Source organism: Aphis gossypii, chromosome 1 (genome assembly GCF_020184175.1).
Source record: "Aphis gossypii isolate Hap1 chromosome 1, ASM2018417v2, whole genome shotgun sequence".
Classification (NCBI taxonomy): domain Eukaryota; kingdom Metazoa; phylum Arthropoda; class Insecta; order Hemiptera; family Aphididae; genus Aphis; species Aphis gossypii.
This window is the reverse complement of record NC_065530.1, coordinates 63,194,888-63,218,505: the sequence shown is the minus strand read 5'-3', so window position 1 is coordinate 63,218,505 and position 23,618 is coordinate 63,194,888. Positions and strand designations below refer to the sequence as shown.

Here is a 23,618-nt window from a genome sequence, read left to right as displayed (position 1 = left end):
TAATTTGCTATATTTGTTTTCAAGAATAAATTGTTGTATAAGATAAAAATTCTGTGCAAAGACTATCTGTTGTCTATTTAACAATTTTTTATGATGTATTATATATGTTGCTATTTAAGTTTTTATTATTATTATTATTTATTTTACTATTAATAATACAATAGGTTGAAGTATAATTTTTTCCAATAACGTTGCATACAAAAATATTATGGTACGTATTAAATATAATATTATATATAATACATTAAATGTTTCAAGTACCTATGACCTATAACATTTTCAAGTTACAAGTCTTACAACGAAATAATTAACTTAACAACTAAATTGTTAAATATCTAATTTCGTCCAAATTTCTACTTGAAGTGTCTTTAAAATTTAATTGACAGTGTTAATACCTATGTATTTTAAATACTTGGGTTACAAAACTATTTGCAAATTTCAGTTATTTTAATAAAATTTAAACTTAAAATGCTTATAAGAAATCGTTCCTTGTATCTTTAATTTTTTTAAATAATTAGAATAAAAAAAAATTGAAGTTTGATTACATTTTTAAGTCTTTTGACCTCATGAAGAATTTTTCATCGATTTCTATGGAATCAAAACTAAAATTTAAAAAAAGTTAAAAATTTTAAATGTCTATAAATAGCTTTAAAAATTTAAATATTTTGAAAATTGTATTATGTATGGAAAATTAAAAAAAAACATTTATCATTTGGTGTTAATTTAAAATACCTGAGTTAATTAGATTTTTAGTTAGGCCAAAAAAATTGTTTTGGAACCTTACCTTAAAAGTGATGGTAGACAGAACAGAAATAAATATCGTTGTAAAATTAATAGGTACAGTTATTATCGCTTCTCTAAGAATCTAAAATATCACTCTGAAAAATTACTAATTAAAAGATTTAACCAAAAAGTTTATGCTTACATTAATTTTTGTCGGACTAATATACAATGTTATTTAACTTTAAACTGGACTGATTTCTCGTATAGTCTAATATTCATATTATCACTACTCATTGGTCTTATATTTAACGTAATATTTTGTTTTTGTTGCACCTATTAAAAACATACCTTATTTTACATACTTAACAACGTTAGTTAACATTTATTTTTGAAGTATTAAGTAGACAATGTTGTCGTTATTATTATTTACTAGGTTTTCACTCTCAGTTATTGAAGTCTTAATGGAATTTTCAAATTGTTTGATTTAATTTTGAAAACTGTCAGCTTACAGAACTAGTAGATTATACCTACTACTCATAATTAAATATTAAAGTAAAAGAAGTTATCAAACAGAAATCTAATTTTAAATTGTATCATTTACTGTAAGTGTTGTTATTTCTGTATTAAATAATGATTTTAAATTATTATTAATTATAATAATATTAACGCACGATAATTTATAATATTCTATCATTATATATCATTATAATATATAGGTATTATGTCAGAGTAAGTACACACAGCAATAATAATTTATTGCTATTTGACAATTTAGAGGAATTCATCCCGGTCAGTAGTTTCTAAATCCAAAACATTTATTGCCATTTCTATTTCGAAATCAAAGGTAAAATATTTACAAAGTAAAAAAGGGAAATAAAAGCTATTTAATTCTTGTGTGACATTTACTGACATTAGAATAAAAAATCATGATACTTATTCGTTTATATTACTTCTATTTGTTTGTTTAACGATTTAATTTTTCAGCCATGCTGCTTCCTATTTCAGCAGCGCTAATATGGACCCGCAGCCATTTGAGATTATTAGGTTATCTACTGTCTATAGAAAATTTCATCTTTTTTAAAAAAAAAAAAAAATCATCCAAAGCACACTCGTCATTTGTCTTCTATGCCGAAGCACTAAACAGCTATATATAGAAAGTATATCTTTTGAGTTATGTAAACCATTTACCGAAGTGTAATCTAAAGTGGTGATCGGCATTCAGTTTACGACAACGGTTTGTGTAAGGATCTAGCAACTAGGTTAGGCGTAATATATAAAGACGTCTATACGTAGCGGAGGGGTTGTCGATATCCGTACGGCTCGTTAGGTCCGCCCGCATACGGTTATCTGAGTTTCCAAAGCGAGTGTAACTCGGACGCAAAGACGTATTTCCTCTACCTCCACCATCCGTCCATGAAGCGACAGTACATTTGCGATGAAATGCCGATCGTAAGATGTAAACTAAATAATAACAACCATGGGTGTTGACAAAATGGCAATTTTTGCGCACGTATAACGAGATAAAAAAAGAAAAAATACATTGCAACTACCGTCCTTGAGGGTTTTTTTATACTTATTTTATTGACAACGAATTTTGTTTTATATTCAACAAAAAAAAAAAAAAAAAATGTAATAGAAACGACACTACACCGAGAAAAAAATTCAAAGTATTCACTGCAGTTGTTCTCGATTTTGAATATTCAAACTAACAACATGTCAGTTGTAGTAACAACTATAATTTATAAATTGAGAACAACTTAAATGTAAAATAGGTAACTGTGAATTCTTTTTTGTTCTATGTAATTCGACGTGAGTACCTATGACAGATTTAGTTTTTATCAAAATAATTGTTTTGAATTAAACACTTTGTTATTTAAAAATGAATGAAATAATAATAGGTATATTATTATGTTTTTAAAGAAAAATTAAAAACAATTTATTGTTTGAAATTTATTATAATTTGAAATTGTTGCGTAACTGTAACTGACCATTAAATACTTGCATTATAAACTTACAATATTTTAATCCATAACATTTTACAAGTATGATTGTAGACACATTGAAAGAATTAAATTAATCAATATTCAAGTAGGTATCGTTTATTCATAACGCTTGCATTTATTGCATCAGACAATTTAATTATTTTTTTACGTGAGTCTACTTAAAGCTAATCACATTGATATTCTATATATTATGTGAACAGAGAATCATTAATTAAAATGTGTTTACACGTATGATATTTGTATAACCATAATTCACGCCAATACACTATAAAGTAAATATGTATAATCATAAAAAATGTAAATATATTCTTATGCGAAAGTAAATTTATGAGTATTGTAGATGTATGTACACTAACCGTGTCATATTTACACAACATTTATTTTGTACCTATAACTGCAATTTTAAAACTTTTTTTTACAGTGTTGTCATAAATCACGTAATCAAAATATTTCTCGATTGAGTAATTTTTAGAAAAGTTATTCATCCTAAAAATCATTTTTTTTTTTTTTTTATTGAATTCTCATATACATATTATAGTATGTATATTGCAGTTTTAAATTTTAATTTTATGCCAATTAACCACTTTAATATCCTGAAGCAGATTGGATCAATGATCGTGTATCTGGAAATTCTCGACTAGCCAATTATTATGTAATGGTCTTGTACTAATACGTACGCTATTAAATTGTTTTTAATTTTAGTTGAATTATAATTTTAATATTTTTTAAAGGTTCTATTGTAGATAGCTTTTGTATAAATTAAAATCCATACATTTTCTTGTAAATTATTGCTGAATAAAATCTCATTAAGATATTATATCGGTTTACACAATGGTGATAATTAGGGTATAATGGAATATTTGAAACACACTATAATACTACAGATCATACTTTAACTCATTGAACTAATTTATCTTTATTTCGAGTCGATAACTTTGCCATTAGTGCTACATAAATTTATATTATATTAATTATATAAATACATTATTAACATGTTAACACATTAACTATTATTGCACATCAGTGTATGTTATGAATTATAATAATAGTTTGAAACTTTGCTATCCTTTTTTCTACAGGCAAACCAATGGTCTTTGATATTGTCTTTAATTATACAAAATTAAATATTATCAAGTAACACTAGAGTAGGGTTACTTACATTTTAATACTCGAATTTTTATACTATTTTATTTATATTACATGATCCCTTTAATGTTATGAAAAAAAAAAAAACATTTAAGCTACTTTATAAATAAAATATAAAATATATTTTTTTTTTAATCTCGAAAATTATATGAATAGTATTATACTTCGTAATTAGTATTATTTCACTTAGTTTTAAGATATAATTGAAGGTAAAATATGTATAATAAATTAAAAATGGTTGCACATGGAATAATAATAAAAAAAAATATTCATTTTTATCCTTAAAACAATGTAAGACGTTTTTGAGTTGACATAAAAATATTTAATTTTTTAGAACTAGATACTATGACAATAATATAGTTATGAATTCAATATATTTGGCATATATACGCCATACGGTACACAACAATAGTGTCATATTACATTTTAAGATATTTTTTTTTATTTAAAAATATATGCCCAAAAAGAACCCCCGAAAAATAAATCAGGTTCATCACTTCTACTCTTATAAAATGTATACGAAAACTTCGTTAACTCTAAGACCTTAATTTTAAATGGAACAAAAAATTCATTTTAAATAAAAAAAAATGAGTAGAAATCATATTTTAAACAAAGACGAAACACAATATAAAAATTACTCAGTTGATCTTACAAAAAACTTATCGCTCATATTAGTAACATTTTCTATTTTTTAGCTTTGTTGTATTTTTCATAATTATTATACAGAAAAATAAACCTCAATAAATATAAAAGTTTAATAACAATTCTTATAAAGAAACTATATTCTTATATTTATTTTACAACTCATTGACATTATAAATTATAAATGTACCTATTTTATCTTCATTTTTTATCAATTGTATTAATTGTTCATTTGACTTAAAGTTTTGAACTATTTTTCATAAGAAATACTATAATAATATTAAGATAGAGAACACTCAAGAACATTTAAAGCAGTAATAAAATAGTATGTAAATTATACTTGGACATTATAAAGTATTATCACTAACCTTAATTCGTCAGGTTACATGTTACAGTTAAATATAATTAATTATTATTAAAGTTTAAATTATTGTTTTAAAAATTATTTTTAGTTGTTAAACATTTTAAAACATTATTCTCTACGTTATTCCTGTGTAATATTAATGAAAAATATTTAATTTATACTCCAGGGATTACCTACCTAACGTTGACGATAATAATGTTTTTGCTCGAGTTACCACAATAAAATGTTTCACGTTGTTCATTATTTATTATAAAATTTAATAAGATTAAACAAACATAAAACGTCTATTAATGTATAATTTACTAGAACGTATTATATAGAAAAAAAAATTGTATTTTAATAAAAACAATATAAAAAATATAATTTACCAAAAATTAAGATAATTTTGTAAAATATTATATTTATTTTAATACTATAGTATACATATATATTATTGTATAATCATTAACCAATATTTTTTTTTTGTAATAAAAAAAAATACTGTTAGCATGATGAGTTTGTGAGTTTAAAAATCACGAAATATCATTGCAACAAAAATAATAATCTACCCGTAAACAACCCTGCATCTTTAAACAATACAATTTTAGAAACACTGAAAAAGTAAAATATTAAAAAGTAATGAAAAAAAAATATATCTCTGCGAATATGAACATTTAATATAAACACTTTCTAAACTCACTGCTAAAAGAAAATACACTTTATACTATAATATATATGTTACAAGGTCCAAGTGGGAAAATGGTCATTGTAAACACTGACTGGTAGTTGTATACAATGCCCGAGCTTTTCAAGCCATGTGGATAATAATTATATACATAGAATAGATATTGTATACAATGACCAAAATGATAGTGCCAAGTAGAAAAAGTTAATAATAAGGTGTAATAATAAAAATATTAGATTTAAATGTAATGCCTATTGTATTTTACACTTGTTTAAAAAAATTGAATTATTAAATAAAAACAAATATTGAAATGAATTATATTATACTTATTTATTTTGACGCGTATTGTCATTATGGCATGTAGAGATGTATAAAATTTCAGCAGCTTTACACTTGCGTCACCTTGTTTTGCATTTTTGACCACAAGTGCAGTGGTTATATAGCCTTAGCCTTCTAAGTAGGAAATCAGCCTAGCTACTATCCTAATTGATAACTAAATGTCCGGTATATACATTGTCAATAATAAAAAATCGTTCTTTGTAAATTGTAAATTGATTTTTACTATAATAATGTTGTAATTAACATTTGGTTGTACCTAATTTGTGGTTTCCATTTTCTACTGCAAACAAATGTTAATAATTACTAGGGCTCGAATTTTAAAGCATAATAAGTCAAAAGAATTACATTTATTTTTAAAAAAAGCAAAAAAAAAATAACATGACTAAAAAATAACACGAACTAGCTATATAAATTAATAAAAAAGTTTGAAAAATTAATTTAAATTAAAAAATAATGACTTACCAAGTGCTTCTCTAAATGTACAGTAGAGAAACTGATTCTATATTATCCGACGGAATATTTTTATACATAGTAAATGACTCTCTACATCGACTAAATTGATTGGTGCATACTTTATACAGGAGATTTCAAATTACAACACTAAATTTTAAATTTTTGAAATGGTCGATATTGATGTTATAGGCATACTGACCGTATAGATACTGCTTCCTATAATATGTAGATCGACAATTTATACGTTTAATACATTTAATAAACAAGCCGATATCGAAATACCTATAACATATTCTGGGTTTTTTCGTTTTTTTTTTAATTCAATTTTTTATCATTACTATAGTAACACAATTAACACATACAAATTATACAGTTGAAATAACTGAAAAAAAAACAAAAAAAAAAAAATGCATTTACATAAAAAAAAAAAAACCAAAAAATCAAAAATAAATTGGTTAATTTGGAATCAGAATGACCTGAAACGAATTTATGTATAAAAATTAGATTTCTATCTCATACTTAAAAAAAGCATATATGCTTTAAAAACCAAGCTTTCATAATTACACATTAGATATATTAGTTCCTTACCAAAAATATGAATTTCGATAACGTGTCTGATTATTAAATTATTCTTTTCTCAGTTCAAATCTTTAGAAACTGTCTCGTATCTAATGATAAGGTACTAAAATAAAATTATACATTTAATACCTGTGTGTTATACACAATGACCATACCAGTCATAGTATTATAATGACCAGTTTATATGGGAACTAAATGTTTATAATTTACATTCCCCAAATATTACATGCATTGTATACAGCTTCCGGTCAATGCTTACTATGAACAATTGTTCTACTTAGATTTGGACAGTAACATACACATACTTTTTTAATAAATATATATTGAAATGTGTATTCGTATCTCAAACGAATGTCGATGAGTTATACACAAATGCCTTTAAAAGTGAAGAAAACATAGAAAACATAGTAATAATTTATATACATACATTGTTTAATATCTCAACAATCTGCTTTATAAATATTGCAAAAGGTCAGAAAGGGCAAATTTACAGAACCCCTATTAAATTATACTGTCCTGATTTTATTTTCATGGTATTGACCTGAAAAATAATATTTTGTTAGTTCTGAAAACCAATTTACAAGCATTTGCAAAATGGCTACAGAATTGTCAAATAAAATGTTTAAGTTAGTTTTGTTTGGAAATAGTAAACAATACACTAAATTATCAATCCTAACCTGACTTATTTTCATTTAAACATATTTCTGTGCTTGTCAACGGAAACTAATTGAACTAAAATACAAATTACTTATATAATCGACAATATTTAACAAAATAAAACTTCAGTGATAAGATGGAAAATAAATCCAATTATTGATATTTTAAATTAAAAAAAAATTGTTATCAGATTATATAAATATATAGGTAACTATAAATTCACCAGGCTGATATATGGTTGTCTGATGAAAATGCTGATATTTCTGCCCATCCTGGCTTCTGAATATCATACTTTTAGCACTATAATAACAATCTAACACATATTAGCGTACCTTGGAAAAAATTGTATGTTTATTGTTTATAATATGTATGTACAATATGTTAACAAAATAAACATGACATACTTAATTACAATAATGTAAATTACGTATGTATAGTTAGTAGTCAAGTCATCAAATTAAAATAAAGATCAATTTAAAAAATGAATTTATTCTGAATTCCGCCCAGAGTCTAAAATATAAAATAATATACTCTAAATTCTTTTTGGACTATCAAAGTATCAAATTTTTGTTAGATGTTATAGTTTAGTTAATTAGAATAATAATTGTATTAAACATATTAAACGAAAAGCTTAGGATATCATTGATCAAGTTAATTGCGCTATTAAACAAATATAATAGGTTCAATATTCCGAAATTAAGCTCTGCTTAAATACTTTTGAAATTCTTTTGTTATCGCGAAACTATTGTCAACTAAGGTCTGAAAATATATTGATTTAGTTGAGTATTAATATTTAAAGGAATATCAAGTTTAAAATATTATTGAATCAGAAAATTTTTTATCAACTTGAACTTCAAACTTTTATGTAATATATTATATATACATATTTGATAATTTGTGCATTTTAATGAATTGTATAATTTTATCTGAAATAATGAATTTAGCTTAAAATGAACGTTATGATTAGGGTGTCGAATAAATCATGTGTTGGCGCTTGGCCGAAAACTCAAACTGTAACCAATTCTCTATTATATTAGTACCTAGGTACTAAATGTATTTTAATCTCAGAGTCCATTAATAAACAATTAATATGCAGACCAATATCTCTTTGAATAATAATTTTACTAAAAATGGTTTTAATTTTAGTTTATCTTTATACCTTTTTCTTTGTCTAATTAACAAAAATATATGAAAGTATAATGTAATTCACCATTAACTAAATTTAAAAAAAACGTCAAATTCAAAGTATCTTACAGGTCCAAAAAAAAGGTTCTTCAATTTATTTAATGACACTGAATTACACTTCTATTAATATTTTTTTATAAATAGGATGAAAATATATTTATACAACATACCTGTACAGTTAAAGTTGATGTAACAGTGAGACATTTTAGATACATTTTTTGTTACAATTTTCACAATAAATAATACTCAGACTAATCAAATTGAAGTTTAACATACAATTAGTCCATATTTTTACTAACCATATATTATGCTTTATTTATATTATTATAAATATTTTATGTAAACAATTTGTCTCTTATTTTGAATTGGATACAGAGATTAAATATTAGTATTAAATTTATATTTTATTTTGTATTCAATATTACTATTGTATTTTATGTGGATTAATGTTAGTTCTACATGAAAGTTTATATTAAAAACATGATTGAAACATTTAAATAATTATTAATTTAATATATTTAAATTTTAACAAATATAATATAATTAAAATATTAAATATATTATATATTAAGACGTATTGTATTTTGTTGCACACCTGTGTTTTTAATGATTACGGGATCGGTACAATTATATTATATAAAAAAAATGTGTTTTTCTTATAAAAATTTAAAATTTTTAAGCATTAAGTATTTTAAGTGTTGACAATTATTTATTTATTTTTATGAATTCTGGAAGTGTTTTTTTCTGAAGATGTTGATCATTGATGGTCTAATCATCAATTTTTGTTTTCTACTTTATTATCAACGACTCTTTAAAGTTTATTAAATTAATTAATTCAATTAAAATTAAAACACTATTGGAATAAATAATTATTTATGTAAGTATCTATCCTAAAATGTCAAAGTAAAAAAAAAAAATGTTTTTGTTTTAATCAATTTAATTTACTTTAGTTAAACATTTAAAAAGTTTAATAAGTTAACTTAGCATTAAAGGGTCATAGTTAATAAAGTTGTGAACCAAAATTGATGATTATACCACTAATAATTAAGTTGAATTTATTGCTGGGCTGTTTAATGAAACAATTTTTAATTGTCATAACAAAATCATTCTAGAAAAAGAATACTACTACTTACATAATCTATCTGGGTATTTATTATTTTTAAATTAACCATGTTATAGATTAAATACCATTCGTACAACTTAAATTAGTTACACTTTGCACTGCATATATTTTGAAATTAGTTTTACCACACGAAATATAAAATAAATGTATTCTCATGTTTTTTTTTTTTTTAATTAATAATTTTTAATATAGAAATTCAAAATATTGAACAACAAATACTGAATTTGAAAAAATAAACATGAGTTATTATTATGTAAATACTAATATTATCTAGATTAATAAGTAGTGTATAAACCTTTTAATAGTTTGTTATATTATATTTAAAATATAAGTATGTTGCCTAATACCTATATTATTACGAAGTATATTTATTTATGTCATAAATAATAACAAATAACCTAACAAAAAATAATTCTGACATTTATTTCTTGTAATTTAAAATATTTATCTAACATACTATTTATAAATTTCTATACATTATATTGTAAGTTTTGTACTGATGAACTAAACTCTTTCAAATTTGTATTTAATTATCATAAATTTGAAAAATTCTAATTTAAATTAAAAACAATTTTAAGATTTTTTATAATAATATTAGATATTTAAATTTTCTTGAAACAGTATTCATAATATTTTTTAATAAAAAAGAAGTATTCTAAGATACACGAAATTAACTTTGACTTAAACATGCTTATTATTCCATCTCGTTTGAGAAATTAATAACACTTCAACTTTTCTTTCGTAGTAAATAGCTATGCAAATATTTTATATATATTTTTTTTATAGTCTTAATTTTTAGAATATTAATGTGTGTATATATATATTAATAATTATACAGGAAAAATGTCAAGATCCGGAGGCTAGACACACAAATTAAAATTCAGACGATCGTGAATTTAATTAGTTTCAAGTCTCTCTACAAATAATAAAAACTATTATATTATGTTGTCTCAATATTGCTAAAAAATATTTTAGTGTCATATTAATATAAATTCGTAGCATTTAATCATTCTTTGAACCAAAGAAATTTACAGGAAAATAATACTTCGAGTGTAGATCACGCAACACATTATTATTATATAATTCTTAATTTTGTAAAAGTAAAAAATAAATCATGTTGCATAGAATTTCACGATAATGTAAATTGCTTTAGAACATAAAATGTTTTATTTTTTGTACCTACTTACTTCACACAAATTATAATATTTTATAGATTTGTTTATTTTTATATTTGTTGACGAAATTCAAAAATGATAAATGATAAAATTATACTTACTTTAACTAATTGGTTGGAAAATAGTAATTATAAATATAATACATACAACATAATCATGAAATAATCAACATTCGAAAAATATAGTTTGAACATGCGTGACTAGGTCGCATGTCTTAAATTTTAAGATACATCTGTTGTTTCTTTGATAAATAAAATTAAATAATTTTTGTTTCTATGAGATTACATCACAACATAATATTATATAGTATCATTTTTATCTAAATTAATAACAAGCTAACTGAGTAATATGATGTGACTAATTAATACATATTTTTCAGCTACTGAAAGATTATATAAATTCGATTTATATTTAATATTATGTATTTAATCGATAAGATGCGTGGTAGAACTTAGATTTAGGTTAAATCGCTTGTCACCTTGATATCGTAACGATAAAATATGTAAGAAGAGTTTATAAATATATGTATGTTGAATAACATATTAATTTTAAGTTTTTGAATATATCATTATACTATTCATATCATTTGAGATGAAATATTTATGAATGACTCCAAAAATAACATTTAATCATTATTTATAACGAAATTGTGAAGTGTAGTATAAAATCACATATATTTATTAATTTTATATTTAATACTGATAAATGATAATGTATATATAATATATATATATTTTTTTTGTTTTTAATTTTTTTTATTATACAATCTGTAAATATATTATTTTTACAATGAGCATAAGTGTTGATAAGATAGTAGATTATGATTAAAATTGAATGCTAAAAGGCACTAGTTTTTTCTGATTTATTTTAAAAATAATATAATTATGTATTAATAGCAGACGTATTAAAATTGTCTCGTGTATTGATATTTGATTTTTTTTTTAAGTGCCTAATTTATTTTAAGGTTTTAATATTATTCATAATATTGTTAAAAAAAACTACGATTTACGATATTCTACTGAAAACGTATACAATTGATTTGGTTAGTTGGTGAATACTTAAATATTTTAATCGATTATAATATTAGGACGATAGACGATAGTATTTCACATTAACACGTTTTAATTTACAACTGATATCAAAATAGCATATTACAGTAAATTATGATGTCTCTGATAATTTTCGAGATTACCATTAATTATAAATATATTCAACAAAGATATTATATAATATTATGATTTATCACGTTTAACAAACTCTTCGCTTAAAAAATGAAAAAACAGCGTTTAAGGAAAAAGACTCGAATTCGTGTCCTTACTTAAATGTTTATCGATACAATAAATTAGTCGTTATTTCGTGGAGAATATATACCGACCATTATTGACATCAAACTATTGAGTGTAGAATACTCGCCACAGAAACGTCTCGAACGAGAGACAATAGTCGTCAACCAATAATCACCATCAATCAAATGGAAATTAATAGATGGTTTTCTCGCTACGATCGCTGCACAATTGTCTCCCCGACGTCCACGATAATACTGAACGTTTTTTTTTGCGAGTTATAAATTATATTTTATATCCGAAAAACAATGTATCCGTTAATAGCACAAAATATTTATGTAGTGTTGCATTTTCAGCTTAAAACCCGCCTTTTGTAGTGTTATAAAACGCTGTAGCTGTAAAAAAATAAAAAAAAAAAAACTCTAATTATTTTGAATGTTTTGATACGTTGTAGAGCTATATATGGCCGTTAAACGAACGATATCGCCGGAATTCGTGTACAAACATACATGCGTTTTAAACATATTACACAGCTATATTAAAATCTATTTGGCCGACTGTAATAAATTAATTTTTAGTGTTTGATCAACTGCGTTTTAACACCGTCCTCGGACAACGTTATTTCATTAGTCGGGCGAAGTATGTTTTTTTTTTATCATTACTATTATTATTATTATTATTATTATTATTGCACAAACACGTGCGTAAGTGTATAGGTACCTATACTATAATACTAACCTACACTATTATAACGGACACCGCTCATAGCGTACGTTTATATAGGAGGGGAGTCGATATAATGTACCTCATCGTTTTGACGCTTTAAAAAAATAAAAACCCCCCTCGGGTACTCATATCGGTTATTCGGATCACACGATGTCTAATAATTTACGACAGCCATAAACTGTTGGAGCGAAACAAAGTGTGGTTTGGACATATGCCATATTATATTATATCGATGTGGTGGTGGGCGCCGAGCTTTAATCGTCGACTGGATACAATATCAATTTAATATAATCGTGTGTGTGTATATATACGCATACTATCAACGGTCGTAAAATATTGATTGTCCAAACTATGCATTGATATCGTTAACTCGAAAATTATTCGAACGGTGTTGTAAGTAACAATAATTTATCCATACGATTATTTCGCACTATTATGATGATCACTGTCGACACATAGTCGTATATAGGTACGCGTTTCGATAGCATTTCAGTCCAAGTGTCGGTCTACACGCAATGTTTTCAGTAATTTATGCCAGCCGACGTCTAAAAATGGTAGACGAATTTTACGTATTATAGTACCTATACAGTTACTCGGTTGCACTGTCTATATTTTATAGTGTAGACAATCTATACCGTAATAATATACTATGGTTGTGGTGATGAAAATAAAATATTACGTGTAATAACCTGTGTAGGTATTATACACATATTAGAATGTAATGAATATATTTCATGATATAATTGTGAGCTTCGACGGAATTCATTGTCTAGTTATTATACTTTATAATATAAACTAATATATATTATGTATGTCTACCTATGTATAAACACAATTAATTTTTACATAATACTTTTTGTTCTATATACTAACTATGTTTGGTATCATTGACGATTTTTATAATTCAATTGATAATCATAAAAATAATCTTTTTTTACTATACCTGCACAGATTAAATGTATTTATTTTTCTTCAATCTACTGCAATATAGGCATCCAATAAAGAAAATGACAATATCAGTAGAGGCCAATTTACTAATTATAACTTATCAATAACTTTCCTCTACGATGGATTTTATTCGGAATGATTTAAAAACTTTCACGTCGTTATCATTTATTCGAACCCCCCTCCTCCTCTAATAACTTTGTTCAAAAAGCAGTTAACGGTAAAGTTGTGGTTCGATTCAATCTATGTTTTTCAAGAATAAATAATGTGATTTCTGCATTATTTAATTTTAAAATGAATATTCAGAAAACTTTCAATTAATTTTCTTAAAACTTTTATATAATGTGTAAAAAAAAAATGTTAATACTTCAAAATACCAATATTCATTTGAATAAGCAATACAAATCTATATTATAAATCACACTAATTGTATTATTTCACTAATTTTGTAATAAACTAAAAATACAATGCACATTGAACTTCAAATTTAAATTAGTCTTATTTAGTGAACAATTAATATGAGTTAAGATCGTCACTAGTGAATAATGTAAACCCAACGAAGATTGACGACTTGAATAATTTATCATTATAATCTAAGGACATAACAACTTAATTGTACTAAATGTAACAATAAATTATACTTGAAGTTCAGTAAAGAATTCTCACATCAACAATTTGATATTTTATGATCTTTATTTGTTACCAATATTAAACATGAATTGTTACTACTTAAAGTAATTTTTCAAGAATAAATTGGAAGTCAGTTGTTCACTTTAATTTTAAGTCGAATTTTTGAGAGAAAAAAATAATTATAAGTACGTAAAACAATAAGTGTACAAATTAAATTTATTTTCTTATTATAATAAGTAAAAATAAATAACACGAAATGTATATATTCTTCTTAAATTTTATAATATACTCGTATATTTTAGCTGAGCAATGAAACTACCATTGTACCTATTGCATGGTTTTACAATGATGTGTATGTTTTTTCCTGTGTCTGTTATAACTTTTTGAAACAGTTTTTTTTTTTTTTTTTTGATAGAAAATTGGATATTTATTGGTACTTTGGGAGGATCAAAAGTAATAAATTCCATTTTATAAGTTGAAAAAACTTTAAAACATAATATAAGATTCCTCGTAATTGGTTTTCATATAAATTTAAAAATATTATTTGCACTATTTTTTTCATAGACATTGGAAGTTCAATTTAACACGACACCAGACAAATACATGTAAAATAATTATTTTACCTTTTTTTTGTAATTAAAAAAAAAGATATTAGTCATAGATATTTAAAACTTTTTCATAACTTTTATTACATATGCACAACGATGTGTAAAAAATATACAGACTATTTTTAAGATAAGTATTTACTCTAAAAAGTCCATGCAAGTACCTATAAACATAGTTCTAGTATTCTATTAAGACATACAATACGTTGGTATGTATATATATTAGATAATAACAAAAATATATAATGCTATAATTAGGTTTTTTTTTTGGTAAAAATTAGTTCAAACTACTGTAAAAATAAATTACAAATATTAATATAAATACATTTTAAGATAAACTTGAAATTGAGGCTGACACTCTTTTTCCGCTTAAAATCGTTTTTCGTATGGATTAATTTATCATTAAATATAAATAACACATTCATTACAGTGGCATATATCAATGTGTACTTCACGAAGCAGAGCAATTTCATCTGGATTTTTTTCAATAAATATTTTTTGAATTTTTCCCATACGCAACAAATTAAGAAACACAAAATCGATTTATAGTACGAAACGTAATTACCTATGTTTAATCACATTCTACACATACCATTGAAATTTGCACAGTTATTGTTTGCACGCATAACTATAATAGAGATGGGTGCCTTAAAGTGTAAATTTAAATCATATTATTTCATTTAACACAATTCTCATTTCAAGTTTTTACTCTATTTAAATGACTTTGGCCATCAGCTTTTTTGCATACAATTTAAAATATTTAAATAGTAAACGTATAATAAATAATTATAACACGTTTAAAGAACTAATAAAAACATATTTCCTTCTTGTAAAACCGTTAGTCATATATGTTTTTCAATCAAAAATTTGTGCAACTTTTTGAGCACTCGTTTTATTAAAAAAAAATAATAATAATAATACTAAACAAAAATCGTGAAAAACGTTTTTACAAATATAATATTCATTATACTAAGCATTTATAAAATAAAATATATTTTTAAAAGTTTTGGGATTCAGCTAATAACCTCGCATTTTAATTTATTCACGCTTGGATTTAAGATTAAGTAAAATATTTGAAAGAAGAATGATTAATTATCACAAATTGTAGTTACCATTTTTAAATAACTATTCATAAATATTTCTTAAAGGTTATATTTTAAAATGAGAGTTAACAGAAAAATAACTTACAAACCACACTACATAGTACAGAGGTAGGTAATAGTAAATTGGGTAATAAAAAAATTTGAAACAACAAACTATTGAATAACTTTTAAAAGTTTACAGGATGCAATTTATAAATACTTTTTTTCATAAATATATGTAATATTTATAATAAAACTGTTGTGTTTACAATTAAACTCTCACTAAAAAAAAATAAAAAAATATAGTTTTCAGACCAGTAGGTAGCTATTATATAATATTATTTGGTTTTGTTTATTTTTTTCTGCTAGTTTAGTTTAGTTAAGCAAATTGTTATATTTTTATAACAATAAAAATCTGTACGTTTCAAATATTCTATATTTTTTTAAAAAATGTATATATTGCAGTACTATTTATTTGTAAAATTGTAAAATATAATCTAAAATACCAACATATTATAATATAATATGATATTTCATGAAATAAAATAATTAATTTATAAATGTTTTCATTTTTGCTTTTAAGTTTTATATTTAACTCTTCTTTTGATTTTGTTTCATAATAAGAATAGTATAAGCTGTTTCTTAGTTAAAATGTTTTGTGTAAAGTTTCTAATTCATTCCGTTTTTTATTTTATTTGACAACAGAAATCATACTCAGTATTCTGTTTCATTCTTAAGTCTTAACTGAAACAAAACAATTCGTTCCTGTTTAAAAACCTTATAAGTATAAAGTTTTGGATTTATTTTGCTTCTTAATTTTGTTCTGAAAATGATATACATTGAAACAGTAAAATGTTCTAGTTGTAGATAAACCCAAAACACTAAACAATATTTTCCAACATAACGCGAAATTTAACATGACAACATATCATATTAGATATATATATATATATATAAACTGTATATGGGCAACGTTTTTTTTTACGATACTTTTGCTACAATATCAAGTATTGTGACTAGTTTCTTGTAAGATAACACAGCTGTTTCATAATGGTGTTTTTGAGCTTATTGTGTTGATTTCTTTTTTGCATGTATCGTGTAAGTATATAATATTGGTTATGATTTAGGGTTTTGGTACTCCAATAAGGTTTTGGAATTATCAATAAAAACATATTTAGTTATTGTAACTCTATGATGCATTATACATATTTCGCTATTGGCGTATGCTTGGTGACTAAAAATTCTTTTCAATATAAAATTGTGGTTGCTCAACTTAAATATATATATATTTATGTGTGTGTGTGTGTGTGTGTGTGTGTGTGTGTGTGTGTGTGTGTGTGTGTGTGTGTGTGTGTGTGTGTGTGTGTGTGTGTGTGTGTGTGTGTGTGTGTGTGTGTATTTATTATTAGGATTCAAATAACTGATAATTAATTTGAAATTTCACTGAATAATCTTATAAATTTCAAATCATCAAAACACACATTACCATTATATTTGTATTTTCCTGTTTTATAAAATATAGACAAAAAAAAAAAAATCAGAAAACTAAAACTTTCGTTGATAATAAATTATCAACATACAAACGTTTTTAACACAATAATAATAATTATATTATAACATAATACTGTATTTCAATTATTCAGCTATCGCGTGAAAATACTTTGAAACTTATTTAGGTGTAAAATTACCTAGAAGAGTCAACTCAAATATTACGAGTACATAAACTATAAAAAAATTTTACTGCAAGACAGTAATGCTTTGGGAGAAGTGATGCTAACTCAGTTCCCACCGTGTTAGCTATTCAAAACGAAAAAAACCATCACTGACCACAGAGGAGTTTTATTAAATGTTTAAGTACGAATTATTTAAAGGCAGACGGCCGGGCAAGAACAAAACGTAAAGTCACAAAATAATTTGTTTACATCGCAATCAATTTTCACTCGGATCAGCAGCGGTGACACGGATAATAAAATCGTCACGTGTCGTTAATTTTTATTAATTAGCAGTGTTTTCTGCGGTATCGTGTGGAGAGGGACAATACACGCATCGCATAATATTGCTGTGGAATCATATTAATTGTGCCTTCTATTTGTAGATATTTGGAATACAGAGCATAATCGATGAGTCGCAATTAACCATCAGCCGTGTCCCACGCGATCGTCTGGTATACAGCGCTGAAACAATAGTATAATAATATAATCGCCGTTCGTAAAATGATTGGTATTTCGCCTGCTCACAGAGAAACGGAATCAAAGAACCTATTCTCCGCAATATTGTATATGTGTGTGTGTAATAAAATAGCGCTTCTACGGGGTACGATTTCGGGCCGCTTATCCTGAACAATGTAACATCGGGTCGAACGGATTTACATACAATCGCGAGCGCAGCCTCCGAAACGCGTAAACCATTATACCGTACCGCGCGTCGCCGTCATTGATGGCGACGTTGGGATTGATATATCCGTTGTGTAATCCTAAAGGGATCGCGTAATTTTTCAACGACGTCTACGCCGCGAAATCACATTCGGCCGACGACGGTTGTCTTGACTCATTGTTATTGTTTCTGCCGCCGTCCCGTTCATACCTCGCGCACCCGCGGGCCGAAAACCGTTCAGTTCAGAAATAAATGTATGGACATGTTTTAGAGATAACTTCGACCGGAGTAAAAAAATCAGCTCATATCGATTTTATGAGTATATATAAAAGCGGTCATTCATTAAAAGAATAAATTGCATGACGCGTATTTCAAAGTGGTACCCGGAATAGCAATGCGCGAATAAAGTAATAGTGAAATTACTGAGTTGAAAACTAAAACCTAATAAGACGGAAAAAATGTATTGAATGAACCGTAATTTTTCGGTTTATTCGATAAACTGGAAAACTGCGTTATTACGCACACGGAATCTGCATGAGACCCCGCCCGATTTCAAACTATTATAAAACATTGGTCCTAAAAAGGTCTTACTATATTTTATAATACTTTATATTAATAGAATAAGTTATTTAGTTCATCCCACGCCATTTTCAATTAACTATTACAATAAATATTAGTGTTAAATAATAAATATATTAAAGAAGAGTTAGATATAATATTTGTAAAGATTATTTTGTATAGTCATTTGTGTAGTCATTTATGTATAATAATAAATTATTCATAGAACATGTTTTATAATACTATATATTAATAATAAACGGTACCTAACAAATAATATACTTTTAAGTTTTATTGTTTTAATAATAAGAATACTAATATATTTTAAAATTATAGTAATATAAATCCATCATTAAAAGCATAAAATATTTTAGACTGCAGTATAAGACATTAGTTAGAATTTCAAGAAAACATGTCACAAAGAATATTGTGCTATGTTATATAATACTATCTGAGGAAAAATGTGCGTGGAATATTTGTAAAATAATCCAATCTTAGTAATTTATGATGATAATATACAAAAAGGGTTGTTCTAAGAAGGAAAGTAAATTATTTTTAAAAGAATTATGGAATATGAAAAGAATATTATATTTGATAAATAAGGTTAAAAGAAGAGATAGCACATTGTTATTTCGATTATTCATAGAGCAATTGGAATATTATTTAAAGCGTGTTCGTCGAATGTTTATTGTCTGTTAGGTATATTGTGTAGTCAGACGTATGTATCGTGAAAATCGACAGTGGTTTTTCCAACATATTTCTTATAATTTATTAAAAAAAAAAAAAAAATATAGTAAGTGGTTTCCGTTCAATCATACAGTCTATAGAAATCGAGGCGTGTTTTCAGTTAAAATACTCACTTTTACGAATAACATATCATATAAGTGAGTATTTTTCTATTGGCAATATTCATAAAGAAAATTATTTCAATTATGAGTATGAGCTTTCACGTCCACCACTCCGTCATAGTTCCCATGGTATAAAAAGTCATGCCCACGCGTCGTTTGACACCTGTGATATTTAAAGGTTTTTTTCTCATGAATCTATACACCCTGTCAACGATCAAGCACGTTCTGTATCATTTACCACGTATTATAATCTATATTTTACGTATGTATTATAATATAATAAATGGGTTCTCGATTAAAATTGGCACTTTATAATTTAAAAAAATTATAATTATAATATTAAAAATAAAAATCAAATTTAATATAAATATTATTTACTAAAATAGAGCAACGGTATGCGTACTAAAATCTATATATAAATACTCGCATTACATAATTTAATTATAACCAAATATTTAAGTTGTTAAAAAAGCTAAGAAGTTACTGTACAGTGCATGTATCGTGTAATAGAATTTACGTACTTATTTTTTTTTTGGCTGCATACGAATTGCGTCCCGCGGCAACAATTCCTTCCGAATTGCGTCCCAAGTATTTTTTGGGGTCATACTAATTGCGTCCCGGTTATTTTTCGGGTTCATACTAGTTGCGTCCCAATTTTTTTTTTGTGCATAAGTACTGCATAGCAAATACGTCTCGTATATTTTAAAAACTAAACAATATTTTCCTTCCCATTTTTATACAGACTTAGGACTGTCTGTAATAATATTTACATAATTACTACTACAGGTAGGTTAAAAATATTGTTTTTGCTTTTTATATTAATTATTACATTTGTAATTGTATATGTATAAAAATATTAAAAAATATATAAATATAAACTGTAGTAAAAAAAACTGTATAATTGTAACTATATAAAAATATTAAAAAATATAAATTGTAGTATAAAAAGTATTACGGTACTGGTAAAAATTTAAAAGATAACGTTTTTATGAATTCGAATCTACTAATTTTTTTTGATTGATAATCTGCCATTGCTTGTTTTAAAAATTGTTCTTTGTTAATTATTGATGTTGTACGGTTCTTTAAGTGAGTGCTACGTTGTTTTATATAAATATCAGTTTGTAACCTCTTCAGAGTATCTATAAATTGAAAAATGTTTGGATGGGCATTATAAAACATCGCGTTCAGTTTCGAATGAAAAGATTCACAACTATTAGTCGTTCGTATGGTTGTAGCTGAGTATTCTGCCCATAATGAAGGTGGAAAACTAGATTCCGGTAGTATATATGTATCTAATATATAATCAGTGAATATATCTATTTTTTCATCTAACGGTTTAACAGACATTAAATCATCTGTGAAACAGTCGATCACTTCGTCAGGACGCAGAAACGGTAATCCAAAAAAATATTTTAAGTATTTACTTGTATCGCTGTCAATTTTATATTCAGAACTTAGGCCAATCGATTGTATTTTCCTATACCAGCTTTGCCCCAAATGAAAGCGACATCCTTTTAAAGTAATTGAAGGCCAAACTGATAAAATAGCTAAATGTATTGCTTTTTCAAAATCTGCGAACACTTTTTTTGGAGAAAATATGATATTAATTTTACTACATTCAGACAAAATGTGCAAAAACGCCTTTTCATAAGATTTTGATTCTTTATCAGGAAGTAGAAAAAATAATAATGGTATATATTTATCATTTTGTAAGCCATGAACTGTAAATATTTGTGTAAAAAGGCTTGGGCAACTTTTGAAAGTACCATCAACAAAAATAGTTTCAACATTGCTTAAAAACATTAAGTTAGTTTTAGTCGAAAATAATAAAATATTTGAATCCTTATCATTTACAAACAAAAAGTTTTCATTACGATTAGTTAATAAGAAATCACTCATATTGTCTAATGAGGTATGTAATTCCTCCAAATTTTTTGGTAATTTGGGCAAAATAGAAGAACGTGCATAATGCATATTTTTCCTAATCAATTGCAAATCATATGTAGTTAAAGTATCTATATCATGTTTAAGTAATTCATTTATAATTATTTTACTTGGTTTCTCACAAATATCGTCAACAGCTTTTCGTTTTAATTTATTACTCACGATTTGACGGTTTAATAATTCGTTTTCTTCTTGGTGATTATGATCAATAACTTTTTTGACTACATCGTTATTATCGGAGTTTAAATGGATGTAAGATTTACACGTTTTTTTACAACAACACCACCGTTCAATATTGTTTTTTAAGTACTTGTGGAAACGAAATTTATACTGATCAATTACAAATAAATCACGTTGTTTTTCGCTATAAATACTATTCATTTCACTCGCCATAATCGGGTTTAAAAATGTAGCACGTGTGGACTGTTAACACTATACGTCTATACTGCGACAATAATTATGTTGGTCATCTACAAAACGTAACTCACAAGTCACTTATCAAAGCTTTAACGTAATCGTTTTTATTAAATTGGAAATATTAAAATAATTTATAATAATCAATAATTTCGGCTTTATACATTTTAGATATCACCGGTACTGAGGACGCAATTCAGCTGTGCTCGAGAAAAACCCGGGACGCAATTAGTATTATACCTTTTTATACCTTTTTATATGGGACGCAATTCGTACGCACCGTTTTTTTTTGCGATAGCATGTAGAATTAAGTAGGTATATATAACATAAGATAATATAAAGGTTAAGTGGATGTTAATATTTACCCAACAAATAATAAATTATCTACAAATTTTTGTTATATTTTAACTTGATATTTTATACTTTCATCTAAAAGTTATACACACGATGAAACTTCAATTCTTTTATAATGTAGTTTATAGGGTCACTGAACATGAACTTAATTTATTTTTCACTTATCATGCACTATGTGTGGTATTTAATCAAAAAGTGTAAATATATATAATTGGAAATATGCATTATTTATTAACATAATTATTAATAAATAGTGATTGATCATCATGCATTTTAGATTTTACTATATCACTAGTCATTTCTGACGATATCCAAGAATTTTCCAACCCTATACTTGATACCAATACGTGGTATTGCCTTATTATTCTGTTCAATGACACGGGAAGGGCGTAAAATAGTTTAAAATTTTACCGTGTTATTACGACGTGATAAAACTAACCATCGACAGCTTGATTCTGAAACAAAAAATAAATTGTGTTGGTGACTTAACATTATTTTCCACTTTTACGGTATCGAGACTCGGTATAAATATTTAAGTATATGTTGTAGCGAATGGATCTATAAGTAACATTATACACTGTAGCATTCAAAACATACCGTAGTTAATATCCGAAAGCATTTAATGTTTAAATTTGTACAAAATATAAGTACATCATAATATTTTATACACTTTGGGTTCCCATATTATCTTCAAAATATAAAAAACGCATACACTTAATTTATTAGGCATATTAACCATTACATTTTTCAAACTCTAAGCATAATATAATGTGTATCTTCTTACGTATTCAATTACTATTATA

At 25.2% G+C, this 23,618-nt stretch overlaps 1 protein-coding gene across 1 annotated transcript in view; it reads left to right on the top strand.

Annotated features, from left to right (window-relative positions):
• LOC114132032 (uncharacterized) overlaps window positions 1–23,618 on the top strand; it is a 133,667-nt gene that overhangs the window by 84,700 nt on the left and 25,349 nt on the right. The window lies entirely within an intron of this gene.